Below are 14318 nucleotides of genomic sequence, written 5' to 3'. Positions count from 1 at the left end.
TGGCCCTTTTGACCGATGGGAAGCGAGACTTCTTTGTAGCGCTGATTTGCCTTTCCAGGTTGCTTGGTTGGCCAAAAAGGGCGTATGCGTTTTTTCCTGAATATATTCAGGAAAAAACGCATACGCCCTTTTTGGCCAAGGGCATCACTGTCGAGGTTTTGCCGCTTTTCCTGTGCTTTAAAGGCGATTCGAATCTACCTCCTGAAATCTGTTTCCTGCAATTCTGCCTTGCTTTCAAATCCTCTTCGTTGCCTTCCCTCAATATATTTGTGGACGAGAGTTATCATTTGTAAGTCTGCAGGTTTGTGAATTGCAGTGCCCCTGAGCTCCATTATTCAACTCGCTTTCTTGGGAGCTGGCCGCAAAAGCGCAGGATTGCTTCAGGCCGTATTCTGGTTCCTGGCGGCAGGCTGAGCCTGTGGTTAATTCTTCTTCCTGATGGGAAAACAGAGTGACCTGTGCCTGTCCCAACACCTAGAGCTAGTCTCTCATTGGTTGCCCCTCTTCCCGTTCATCCTCAGGACAAATTGCAACCTGTACGGAACAGGAGGATAAAGGTGCTGATTCTCCAAGGAGAGAGATTGCTAGTAAAGCGGCTGGAATGGTGAGCCGGAGCACAAGGAGATGAGAAATGAGGTGCGTTTTAGAAACCTTTCCCGATCACACGGTGTGCCATCTTCGGGGTTTCTCATGCATGTTTTCAATGTAGGACGATGCCCTTGAACCTGGAGATTTGGGACCCATGGGATGGGTACCACGCCGTATTAATTTAAAGGGTCTGCGTTAGCTCACCCAACCTCACCAAACCTCTCAGCCCCAAGAGTGTCCACCCATATGTCTCAATCAGCTGTGGGTCTAGATATGGTCAATCCAGGTGGCATCACAGCCCCTGAACGAATTTTGTAAGAATTTCTCTCTCTTTCACTGTCTTTGTTTCACGGGTTTTGAAAAGTAATTGATTTTTATAATGGGGTTTAGCTGCTTTTCACTGCTGTGTTTATGCCGCTTTACACCCACTTGACTCACTTACAGAGAGATATCAATACATAGGTTTGAAGATTCTTACTAGTGAGATATATTCTTGGGCGGTGAATAGGGGGTGTTGAGTCCAGTTCACTGAGCAAGGAGTAGGTCTTGTCTATTACATATTGGGTTTATGGAACGGTATCTGAGCTAATTTGAAACCCTTGATTTATGCATCACCCCACCTCACCTTTCCCGTTAAGCAGCCATAGTGTGTTTTCTAAACGTGTGACTCTGTTCTATTTTGTAATGCAGTTCAAGGGTAGCGGTTTTTACATTCCCTCTATAAGTGATATCTTATGATAAGTGTCTTTTTCTGTGTGATTTATTTCACTTAGAATCGTCATACCTAAATCCACTCATCATGCTGCTACTAGCCTTATGACATTGATTTCATGGCTGAGTGATATTCCATTGTACATAAGGACCACAACTTCTTTATCCATTCTTCTCTTTCCTCGGATATTTAAGGTGTAATGAAGTGGAGGTTTTTGTCAACAGAGTAGCCCAAAATTTGGGGTGCCTGTGTCTTGCTGATTTTTAGTTTTCCCAATTTATACGCCCATGAGTGGAAGTGCCCAAGCTCTCTAAGCTGAGTTTTTTAGATGTTTCAGGACACACCGTACACTTCTCCAGAGTGGCTGTTGGCAATTTACGTCCCGCCCATCAGCGTAGCAAGGCTCCCATTTCTCCATGGCCTGTCCTGCATTTCTGGTTTTGACACTTTATTCAGCATGGCCCTTTTGACCAATGGGAAGCGAGACTTCTTTGTAGCGCTGATTTGCCTTTCCAGGTTGCTTGGTTGGCCAAAAAGGGCGTATGCGATTTTTCCTGAATATATTCAGGAAAAAACGCATACGCCCTTTTTGGCCAAGTGCATCACTGTCGAGGTTTTGCCGCTTTTCCTGTGCTTTAAAGGCGATTCGAATGTACCTCCTGAAATCTGTTTCCTGCAATTCTGCCTTGCTTTCAAATCCTCTTCGTTGCCTTCCCTCAATATATTTGTGGACGAGAGTTATCATTTCTAAGTCTGCAGGTTTGTGAATTGCAGTGCCCCTGAGCTCCATTATTCAACTCGCTTTCTTGGGAGCTGGCCGCAAAAGCGCAGGATTGCTTCAGGCCGTATTCTGGTTCCTGGCGGAAGGCTGAGCCTGTGGTTAATTCTTCTTCCTGATGGGAAAACAGAGTGACGTGTGCCTGTCCCAACACCTAGAGCTAGTCTCTCATTGGTTGCCCCTCTTCCCGTTCATCCTCAGGACAAATTGCAACCTGTACGGAACAGGAGGATAAAGGTGCTGATTCTCCAAGGAGAGAGATTGCTAGTAAAGCGGCTGGAATGGCGAACCGGAGCACAAGCAGATGAGAAATGAGGTGCGTTTTAGAAACCTTTCCCCATCACACGGTGTGCCATCTTCGGGGTTTCTCATGCATGTTTTCAATGTAGGACGATGCCCTTGAACCTGGAGATTTGGGACCCATGGGATGGGTACCACGCCGTATTAATTTAAAGGGTCTGCGTTAGCTCACCCAACCTCACCAAACCTCTCAGCCCCAAGAGTGTCCACCCATATGTCTCAATCAGCTGTGGGTCTAGATATGGTCAATCCAGGTGGCATCACAGCCCCTGAACGAATTTTGTAAGAATTCCTCTCTCTTTCACTGTCTTTGTTTCACGGGTTTTGAAAAGTAATTGATTTTTATAATGGGGTTTGGCTGCTTTCCACTGCTGTGTTTATGCCGCTTTACACCCACTTGACTCACTTACAGAGTGATATCAATACATAGGTTTGAAGATTCTTACTAGTCAGATATATTCTTGGGCGGTGAATAGGGGGTGTTGAGTCCAGTTCACTGAGCAAGGAGTAGGTCTTGTCTATTACATATTGGGTTTATGGAACGATATCTGAGCTAATTTGAAACCCTTGTTTTATGCATCACCCCACCTCACCTTTCCCGTTAAGCAGCCATAGTGTGTTTTCTAAACGTGTGACTCTGTTCTGTTTTGTAATTCAGTTCAAGGGTAGCGGTTTTTACATTCCCTCTATAAGTGATATCTCATGATAAGTGTCTTTTTCTGTGTGACTTATTTCACTTAGAATCGTCATAGCTAAATCCACTCATCATGCTGCTACTAGCCTTATGACATTGATTTCATGGCTGAGTGATATTCCATTGTATATAAGGACCACATCTTCTTTATCCATTCTTCTCTTTCCTGGGATATTTAAGGTGTAACGAAGTGGAGGTTCTTGTCAACAGAGTAGCCCAAAACTTTGGGGTGCCTGTGTCTTGCTGATTTTTAGTTTTCCCAATTTATACGCCCATGAGTGGAAGTGCCCTATGCTCTCTAAGCTGAGTTTTTTAGATGTTTCAGGACACACCGTACACTTCTCCAGAGTGGCTGTTGGCAATTTACATCCCGCCCATCAGTGTAGCAAGGCTCCCATTTCTCCATGGCCTGTCCTGCATTTCTGGTTTTGACACTTTATTCAGCATGGCCCTTTTGACCGATGGGAAGCGAGACTTCTTTGTAGCGCTGATTTGCCTTTCCAGGTTGCTTGGTTGGCCAAAAAGGGCGTATGCGTTTTTTCCTGAATATATTCAGGAAAAAACAAATACGCCCTTTTTGGCCAAGGGCATCACTGTCGAGGTTTTGCCGCTTTTCCTGTGCTTTAAAGGCGATTCGAATCTACCTCCTGAAATCTGTTTCCTGCAATTCTGCCTTGCTTTCAAATCCTCTTCGTTGCCTTCCCTCAATATATTTGTGGACGAGAGTTATCATTTGTAAGTCTGCAGGTTTGTGAATTGCAGTGCCCCTGAGCTCCATTATTCAACTCGCTTTCTTGGGAGCTGGCCGCAAAAGCGCAGGATTGCTTCAGGCCGTATTCTGGTTCCTGGCGGCAGGCTGAGCCTGTGGTTAATTCTTCTTCCTGATGGGAAAACAGAGTGACCTGTGCCTGTCCCAACACCTAGAGCTAGTCTCTCATTGGTTGCCCCTCTTCCCGTTCATCCTCAGGACAAATTGCAACCTGTACGGAACAGGAGGATAAAGGTGCTGATTCTCCAAGGAGAGAGATTGCTAGTAAAGCGGCTGGAATGGTGAGCCGGAGCACAAGGAGATGAGAAATGAGGTGCGTTTTAGAAACCTTTCCCGATCACACGGTGTGCCATCTTCGGGGTTTCTCATGCATGTTTTCAATGTAGGACGATGCCCTTGAACCTGGAGATTTGGGACCCATGGGATGGGTACCACGCCGTATTAATTTAAAGGGTCTGCGTTAGCTCACCCAACCTCACCAAACCTCTCAGCCCCAAGAGTGTCCACCCATATGTCTCAATCAGCTGTGGGTCTAGATATGGTCAATCCAGGTGGCATCACAGCCCCTGAACGAATTTTGTAAGAATTTCTCTCTCTTTCACTGTCTTTGTTTCACGGGTTTTGAAAAGTAATTGATTTTTATAATGGGGTTTAGCTGCTTTTCACTGCTGTGTTTATGCCGCTTTACACCCACTTGACTCACTTACAGAGAGATATCAATACATAGGTTTGAAGATTCTTACTAGTGAGATATATTCTTGGGCGGTGAATAGGGGGTGTTGAGTCCAGTTCACTGAGCAAGGAGTAGGTCTTGTCTATTACATATTGGGTTTATGGAACGGTATCTGAGCTAATTTGAAACCCTTGATTTATGCATCACCCCACCTCACCTTTCCCGTTAAGCAGCCATAGTGTGTTTTCTAAACGTGTGACTCTGTTCTATTTTGTAATGCAGTTCAAGGGTAGCGGTTTTTACATTCCCTCTATAAGTGATATCTTATGATAAGTGTCTTTTTCTGTGTGATTTATTTCACTTAGAATCGTCATACCTAAATCCACTCATCATGCTGCTACTAGCCTTATGACATTGATTTCATGGCTGAGTGATATTCCATTGTACATAAGGACCACAACTTCTTTATCCATTCTTCTCTTTCCTCGGATATTTAAGGTGTAATGAAGTGGAGGTTTTTGTCAACAGAGTAGCCCAAAATTTGGGGTGCCTGTGTCTTGCTGATTTTTAGTTTTCCCAATTTATACGCCCATGAGTGGAAGTGCCCAAGCTCTCTAAGCTGAGTTTTTTAGATGTTTCAGGACACACCGTACACTTCTCCAGAGTGGCTGTTGGCAATTTACGTCCCGCCCATCAGCGTAGCAAGGCTCCCATTTCTCCATGGCCTGTCCTGCATTTCTGGTTTTGACACTTTATTCAGCATGGCCCTTTTGACCAATGGGAAGCGAGACTTCTTTGTAGCGCTGATTTGCCTTTCCAGGTTGCTTGGTTGGCCAAAAAGGGCGTATGCGATTTTTCCTGAATATATTCAGGAAAAAACGCATACGCCCTTTTTGGCCAAGTGCATCACTGTCGAGGTTTTGCCGCTTTTCCTGTGCTTTAAAGGCGATTCGAATGTACCTCCTGAAATCTGTTTCCTGCAATTCTGCCTTGCTTTCAAATCCTCTTCGTTGCCTTCCCTCAATATATTTGTGGACGAGAGTTATCATTTCTAAGTCTGCAGGTTTGTGAATTGCAGTGCCCCTGAGCTCCATTATTCAACTCGCTTTCTTGGGAGCTGGCCGCAAAAGCGCAGGATTGCTTCAGGCCGTATTCTGGTTCCTGGCGGAAGGCTGAGCCTGTGGTTAATTCTTCTTCCTGATGGGAAAACAGAGTGACGTGTGCCTGTCCCAACACCTAGAGCTAGTCTCTCATTGGTTGCCCCTCTTCCCGTTCATCCTCAGGACAAATTGCAACCTGTACGGAACAGGAGGATAAAGGTGCTGATTCTCCAAGGAGAGAGATTGCTAGTAAAGCGGCTGGAATGGCGAACCGGAGCACAAGCAGATGAGAAATGAGGTGCGTTTTAGAAACCTTTCCCCATCACACGGTGTGCCATCTTCGGGGTTTCTCATGCATGTTTTCAATGTAGGACGATGCCCTTGAACCTGGAGATTTGGGACCCATGGGATGGGTACCACGCCGTATTAATTTAAAGGGTCTGCGTTAGCTCACCCAACCTCACCAAACCTCTCAGCCCCAAGAGTGTCCACCCATATGTCTCAATCAGCTGTGGGTCTAGATATGGTCAATCCAGGTGGCATCACAGCCCCTGAACGAATTTTGTAAGAATTCCTCTCTCTTTCACTGTCTTTGTTTCACGGGTTTTGAAAAGTAATTGATTTTTATAATGGGGTTTGGCTGCTTTCCACTGCTGTGTTTATGCCGCTTTACACCCACTTGACTCACTTACAGAGTGATATCAATACATAGGTTTGAAGATTCTTACTAGTCAGATATATTCTTGGGCGGTGAATAGGGGGTGTTGAGTCCAGTTCACTGAGCAAGGAGTAGGTCTTGTCTATTACATATTGGGTTTATGGAACGATATCTGAGCTAATTTGAAACCCTTGTTTTATGCATCACCCCACCTCACCTTTCCCGTTAAGCAGCCATAGTGTGTTTTCTAAACGTGTGACTCTGTTCTGTTTTGTAATTCAGTTCAAGGGTAGCGGTTTTTACATTCCCTCTATAAGTGATATCTCATGATAAGTGTCTTTTTCTGTGTGACTTATTTCACTTAGAATCGTCATAGCTAAATCCACTCATCATGCTGCTACTAGCCTTATGACATTGATTTCATGGCTGAGTGATATTCCATTGTATATAAGGACCACATCTTCTTTATCCATTCTTCTCTTTCCTGGGATATTTAAGGTGTAACGAAGTGGAGGTTCTTGTCAACAGAGTAGCCCAAAACTTTGGGGTGCCTGTGTCTTGCTGATTTTTAGTTTTCCCAATTTATACGCCCATGAGTGGAAGTGCCCTATGCTCTCTAAGCTGAGTTTTTTAGATGTTTCAGGACACACCGTACACTTCTCCAGAGTGGCTGTTGGCAATTTACATCCCGCCCATCAGTGTAGCAAGGCTCCCATTTCTCCATGGCCTGTCCTGCATTTCTGGTTTTGACACTTTATTCAGCATGGCCCTTTTGACCGATGGGAAGCGAGACTTCTTTGTAGCGCTGATTTGCCTTTCCAGGTTGCTTGGTTGGCCAAAAAGGGCGTATGCGTTTTTTCCTGAATATATTCAGGAAAAAACAAATACGCCCTTTTTGGCCAAGGGCATCACTGTCGAGGTTTTGCCGCTTTTCCTGTGCTTTAAAGGCGATTCGAATCTACCTCCTGAAATCTGTTTCCTGCAATTCTGCCTTGCTTTCAAATCCTCTTCGTTGCCTTCCCTCAATATATTTGTGGACGAGAGTTATCATTTGTAAGTCTGCAGGTTTGTGAATTGCAGTGCCCCTGAGCTCCATTATTCAACTCGCTTTCTTGGGAGCTGGCCGCAAAAGCGCAGGATTGCTTCAGGCCGTATTCTGGTTCCTGGCGGCAGGCTGAGCCTGTGGTTAATTCTTCTTCCTGATGGGAAAACAGAGTGACCTGTGCCTGTCCCAACACCTAGAGCTAGTCTCTCATTGGTTGCCCCTCTTCCCGTTCATCCTCAGGACAAATTGCAACCTGTACGGAACAGGAGGATAAAGGTGCTGATTCTCCAAGGAGAGAGATTGCTAGTAAAGCGGCTGGAATGGCGAGCCGGAGCACAAGGAGATGAGAAATGAGGTGCGTTTTAGAAACCTTTCCCGATCACACGGTGTGCCATCTTCGGGGTTTCTCATGCATGTTTTCAATGTAGGACGATGCCCTTGAACCTGGAGATTTGGGACCCATGGGATGGGTACCACGCCGTATTAATTTAAAGGGTCTGCGTTAGCTCACCCAACCTCACCAAACCTCTCAGCCCCAAGAGTGTCCACCCATATGTCTCAATCAGCTGTGGGTCTAGATATGGTCAATCCAGGTGGCATCACAGCCCCTGAACGAATTTTGTAAGAATTTCTCTCTCTTTCACTGTCTTTGTTTCACGGGTTTTGAAAAGTAATTGATTTTTATAATGGGGTTTGGCTGCTTTTCACTGCTGTGTTTATGCCGCTTTACACCCACTTGACTCACTTACAGAGACATATCAATACATAGGTTTGAAGATTCTTACTAGTCTGATATATTCCTGGGCGGTGAATAGGGGGTGTTGAGTCCAGTTCACTGAGCAAGGAGTAGGTCTTGTCTATTACATATTGGGTTTATGGAACGATATCTGAGCTAATTTGAAACCCTTGTTTTATGCATCACCCCACCTCACCTTTCCCGTTAAGCAGCCATAGTCTGTTTTCTAAACGTGTGATTCTGTTCTGTTTTGTAATTCAGTTCAAGGGTAGCGGTTTTTACATTCCCTCTATAAGTGATATCTCATGATAAGTGTCTTTTTCTGTGGGACTTATTTCACTTAGAATCGTCATAGCTAAATCCACTCATCATGCTGCTACTAGCCTTATGACATTGATTTCATGGCTGAGTGATATTCCATTGTATATAAGGACCACATCTTCTTTATCCATTCTTCTCTTTCCTGGGATATTTAAGGTGTAACGAAGTGGAGGTTCTTGTCAACAGAGTAGCCCAAAACTTTGGGGTGCCTGTGTCTTGCTGATTTTTAGTTTTCCCAATTTATACGCCCATGAGTGGAAGTGCCCTATGCTCTCTAAGCTGAGTTTTTTAGATGTTTCAGGACACACCGTACACTTCTCCAGAGTGGCTGTTGGCAATTTACATCCCGCCCATCAGTGTAGCAAGGCTCCCATTTCTCCATGGCCTGTCCTGCATTTCTGGTTTTGACACTTTATTCAGCATGGCCCTTTTGACCGATGGGAAGCGAGACTTCTTTGTAGCGCTGATTTGCCTTTCCAGGTTGCTTGGTTGGCCAAAAAGGGCGTATGCGTTTTTTCCTGAATATATTCAGGAAAAAACGCATACGCCCTTTTTGGCCAAGGGCATCACTGTCGAGGTTTTGCCGCTTTTCCTGTGCTTTAAAGGCGATTCGAATCTACCTCCTGAAATCTGTTTCCTGCAATTCTGCCTTGCTTTCAAATCCTCTTCGTTGCCTTCCCTCAATATATTTGTGGACGAGAGTTATCATTTGTAAGTCTGCAGGTTTGTGAATTGCAGTGCCCCTGAGCTCCATTATTCAACTCGCTTTCTTGGGAGCTGGCCGCAAAAGCGCAGGATTGCTTCAGGCCGTATTCTGGTTCCTGGCGGCAGGCTGAGCCTGTGGTTAATTCTTCTTCCTGATGGGAAAACAGAGTGACCTGTGCCTGTCCCAACACCTAGAGCTAGTCTCTCATTGGTTGCCCCTCTTCCCGTTCATCCTCAGGACAAATTGCAACCTGTACGGAACAGGAGGATAAAGGTGCTGATTCTCCAAGGAGAGAGATTGCTAGTAAAGCGGCTGGAATGGCGAGCTGGAGCACAAGGAGATGAGAAATGAGGTGCGTTTTAGAAACCTTTCCCGATCACACGGTGTGCCATCTTCGGGGTTTCTCATGCATGTTTTCAATGTAGGACGATGCCCTTGAACCTGGAGATTTGGGACCCATGGGATGGGTACCACGCCGTATTAATTTAAAGGGTCTGCGTTAGCTCACCCAACCTCACCAAACCTCTCAGCCCCAAGAGTGTCCACCCATATGTCTCAATCAGCTGTGGGTCTAGATATGGTCAATCCAGGTGGCATCACAGCCCCTGAACGAATTTTGTAAGAATTTCTCTCTCTTTCACTGTCTTTGTTTCACGGGTTTTGAAAAGTAATTGATTTTTATAATGGGGTTTAGCTGCTTTTCACTGCTGTGTTTATGCCGCTTTACACCCACTTGACTCACTTACAGAGAGATATCAATACATAGGTTTGAAGATTCTTACTAGTCTGATATATTCCTGGGCGGTGAATAGGGGGTGTTGAGTCCAGTTCACTGAGCAAGGAGTAGGTCTTGTCTATTACATATTGGGTTTATGGAACGATATCTGAGCTAATTTGAAACCCTTGTTTTATGCATCACCCCACCTCACCTTTCCCGTTAAGCAGCCATAGTCTGTTTTCTAAACGTGTGATTCTGTTCTGTTTTGTAATTCAGTTCATGGGTAGCGGTTTTTACATTCCCTCTATAAGTGATATCTCATGATAAGTGTCTTTTTCTGTGGGACTTATTTCACTTAGAATCGTCATAGCTAAATCCACTCATCATGCTGCTACTAGCCTTATGACATTGATTTCATGGCTGAGTGATATTCCATTGTATATAAGGACCACATCTTCTTTATCCATTCTTCTCTTTCCTGGGATATTTAAGGTGTAACGAAGTGGAGGTTCTTGTCAACAGAGTAGCCCAAAACTTTGGGGTGCCTGTGTCTTGCTGATTTTTAGTTTTCCCAATTTATACGCCCATGAGTGGAAGTGCCCTATGCTCTCTAAGCTGAGTTTTTTAGATGTTTCAGGACACACCGTACACTTCTCCAGAGTGGCTGTTGGCAATTTACATCCCGCCCATCAGTGTAGCAAGGCTCCCATTTCTCCATGGCCTGTCCTGCATTTCTGGTTTTGACACTTTATTCAGCATGGCCCTTTTGACCGATGGGAAGCGAGACTTCTTTGTAGCGCTGATTTGCCTTTCCAGGTTGCTTGGTTGGCCAAAAAGGGCGTATGCGTTTTTTCCTGAATATATTCAGGAAAAAACGCATACGCCCTTTTTGGCCAAGGGCATCACTGTCGAGGTTTTGATGCTTTTCCTGTGCTTTAAAGGCGATTCGAATCTACCTCCTGAAATCTGTTTCCTGCAATTCTGCCTTGCTTTCAAATCCTCTTCGTTGCCTTCCCTCAATATATTTGTGGACGAGAGTTATCATTTGTAAGTCTGCAGGTTTGTGAATTGCAGTGCCCCTGAGCTCCATTATTCAACTCGCTTTCTTGGGAGCTGGCCGCAAAAGCGCAGGATTGCTTCAGGCCGTATTCTGGTTCCTGGCGGCAGGCTGAGCCTGTGGTTAATTCTTCTTCCTGATGGGAAAACAGAGTGACCTGTGCCTGTCCCAACACCTAGAGCTAGTCTCTCATTGGTTGCCCCTCTTCCCGTTCATCCTCAGGACAAATTGCAACCTGTACGGAACAGGAGGATAAAGGTGCTGATTCTCCAAGGAGAGAGATTGCTAGTAAAGCGGCTGGAATGGCGAGCCGGAGCACAAGGAGATGAGAAATGAGGTGCGTTTTAGAAACCTTTCCCGATCACACGGTGTGCCATCTTCGGGGTTTCTCATGCATGTTTTCAATGTAGGACGATGCCCTTGAACCTGGAGATTTGGGACCCATGGGATGGGTACCACGCCGTATTAATTTAAAGGGTCTGCGTTAGCTCACCCAACCTCACCAAACCTCTCAGCCCCAAGAGTGTCCACCCATATGTCTCAATCAGCTGTGGGTCTAGATATGGTCAATCCAGGTGGCATCACAGCCCCTGAACGAATTTTGTAAGAATTTCTCTCTCTTTCACTGTCTTTGTTTCACGGGTTTTGAAAAGTAATTGATTTTTATAATGGGGTTTGGCTGCTTTTCACTGCTGTGTTTATGCCGCTTTACACCCACTTGACTCACTTACAGAGAGATATCAATACATAGGTTTGAAGATTCTTACTAGTCTGATATATTCCTGGGCGGTGAATAGGGGGTGTTGAGTCCAGTTCACTGAGCAAGGAGTAGGTCTTGTCTATTACATATTGGGTTTATGGAACGATATCTGAGCTAATTTGAAACCCTTGTTTTATGCATCACCCCACCTCACCTTTCCCGTTAAGCAGCCATAGTCTGTTTTCTAAACGTGTGATTCTGTTCTGTTTTGTAATTCAGTTCAAGGGTAGCGGTTTTTACATTCCCTCTATAAGTGATATCTCATGATAAGTGTCTTTTTCTGTGGGACTTATTTCACTTAGAATCGTCATAGCTAAATCCACTCATCATGCTGCTACTAGCCTTATGACATTGATTTCATGGCTGAGTGATATTCCATTGTATATAAGGACCACATCTTCTTTATCCATTCTTCTCTTTCCTGGGATATTTAAGGTGTAACGAAGTGGAGGTTCTTGTCAACAGAGTAGCCCAAAACTTTGGGGTGCCTGTGTCTTGCTGATTTTTAGTTTTCCCAATTTATACGCCCATGAGTGGAAGTGCCCTATGCTCTCTAAGCTGAGTTTTTTAGATGTTTCAGGACACACCGTACACTTCTCCAGAGTGGCTGTTGGCAATTTACATCCCGCCCATCAGTGTAGCAAGGCTCCCATTTCTCCATGGCCTGTCCTGCATTTCTGGTTTTGACACTTTATTCAGCATGGCCCTTTTGACCGATGGGAAGCGAGACTTCTTTGTAGCGCTGATTTGCCTTTCCAGGTTGCTTGGTTGGCCAAAAAGGGCGTATGCGTTTTTTCCTGAATATATTCAGGAAAAAACGCATACGCCCTTTTTGGCCAAGGGCATCACTGTCGAGGTTTTGCCGCTTTTCCTGTGCTTTAAAGGCGATTCGAATCTACCTCCTGAAATCTGTTTCCTGCAATTCTGCCTTGCTTTCAAATCCTCTTCGTTGCCTTCCCTCAATATATTTGTGGACGAGAGTTATCATTTGTAAGTCTGCAGGTTTGTGAATTGCAGTGCCCCTGAGCTCCATTATTCAACTCGCTTTCTTGGGAGCTGGCCGCAAAAGCGCAGGATTGCTTCAGGCCGTATTCTGGTTCCTGGCGGCAGGCTGAGCCTGTGGTTAATTCTTCTTCCTGATGGGAAAACAGAGTGACCTGTGCCTGTCCCAACACCTAGAGCTAGTCTCTCATTGGTTGCCCCTCTTCCCGTTCATCCTCAGGACAAATTGCAACCTGTACGGAACAGGAGGATAAAGGTGCTGATTCTCCAAGGAGAGAGATTGCTAGTAAAGCGGCTGGAATGGCGAGCCGGAGCACAAGGAGATGAGAAATGAGGTGCGTTTTAGAAACCTTTCCCGATCACACGGTGTGCCATCTTCGGGGTTTCTCATGCATGTTTTCAATGTAGGACGATGCCCTTGAACCTGGAGATTTGGGACCCATGGGATGGGTACCACGCCGTATTAATTTAAAGGGTCTGCGTTAGCTCACCCAACCTCACCAAACCTCTCAGCCCCAAGAGTGTCCACCCATATGTCTCAATCAGCTGTGGGTCTAGATATGGTCAATCCAGGTGGCATCACAGCCCCTGAACGAATTTTGTAAGAATTTCTCTCTCTTTCACTGTCTTTGTTTCACGGGTTTTGAAAAGTAATTGATTTTTATAATGGGGTTTAGCTGCTTTTCACTGCTGTGTTTATGCCGCTTTACACCCACTTGACTCACTTACAGAGAGATATCAATACATAGGTTTGAAGATTCTTACTAGTCTGATATATTCCTGGGCGGTGAATAGGGGGTGTTGAGTCCAGTTCACTGAGCAAGGAGTAGGTCTTGTCTATTACATATTGGGTTTATGGAACGATATCTGAGCTAATTTGAAACCCTTGTTTTATGCATCACCCCACCTCACCTTTCCCGTTAAGCAGCCATAGTCTGTTTTCTAAACGTGTGATTCTGTTCTGTTTTGTAATTCAGTTCATGGGTAGCGGTTTTTACATTCCCTCTATAAGTGATATCTCATGATAAGTGTCTTTTTCTGTGGGACTTATTTCACTTAGAATCGTCATAGCTAAATCCACTCATCATGCTGCTACTAGCCTTATGACATTGATTTCATGGCTGAGTGATATTCCATTGTATATAAGGACCACATCTTCTTTATCCATTCTTCTCTTTCCTGGGATATTTAAGGTGTAACGAAGTGGAGGTTCTTGTCAACAGAGTAGCCCAAAACTTTGGGGTGCCTGTGTCTTGCTGATTTTTAGTTTTCCCAATTTATACGCCCATGAGTGGAAGTGCCCTATGCTCTCTAAGCTGAGTTTTTTAGATGTTTCAGGACACACCGTACACTTCTCCAGAGTGGCTGTTGGCAATTTACATCCCGCCCATCAGTGTAGCAAGGCTCCCATTTCTCCATGGCCTGTCCTGCATTTCTGGTTTTGACACTTTATTCAGCATGGCCCTTTTGACCGATGGGAAGCGAGACTTCTTTGTAGCGCTGATTTGCCTTTCCAGGTTGCTTGGTTGGCCAAAAAGGGCGTATGCGTTTTTTCCTGAATATATTCAGGAAAAAACGCATACGCCCTTTTTGGCCAAGGGCATCACTGTCGAGGTTTTGCCGCTTTTCCTGTGCTTTAAAGGCGATTCGAATCTACCTCCTGAAATCTGTTTCCTGCAATTCTGCCTTGCTTTCAAATCC

This window comes from Balaenoptera borealis (assembly GCF_965194805.1).
Source record: "Balaenoptera borealis genome assembly, chromosome: 9".
In the NCBI taxonomy this organism is placed as follows: domain Eukaryota; kingdom Metazoa; phylum Chordata; class Mammalia; order Artiodactyla; family Balaenopteridae; genus Balaenoptera; species Balaenoptera borealis.
The sequence above is the reverse complement of the archived record's forward strand: the minus strand, read 5'-3'. Positions refer to the sequence as shown.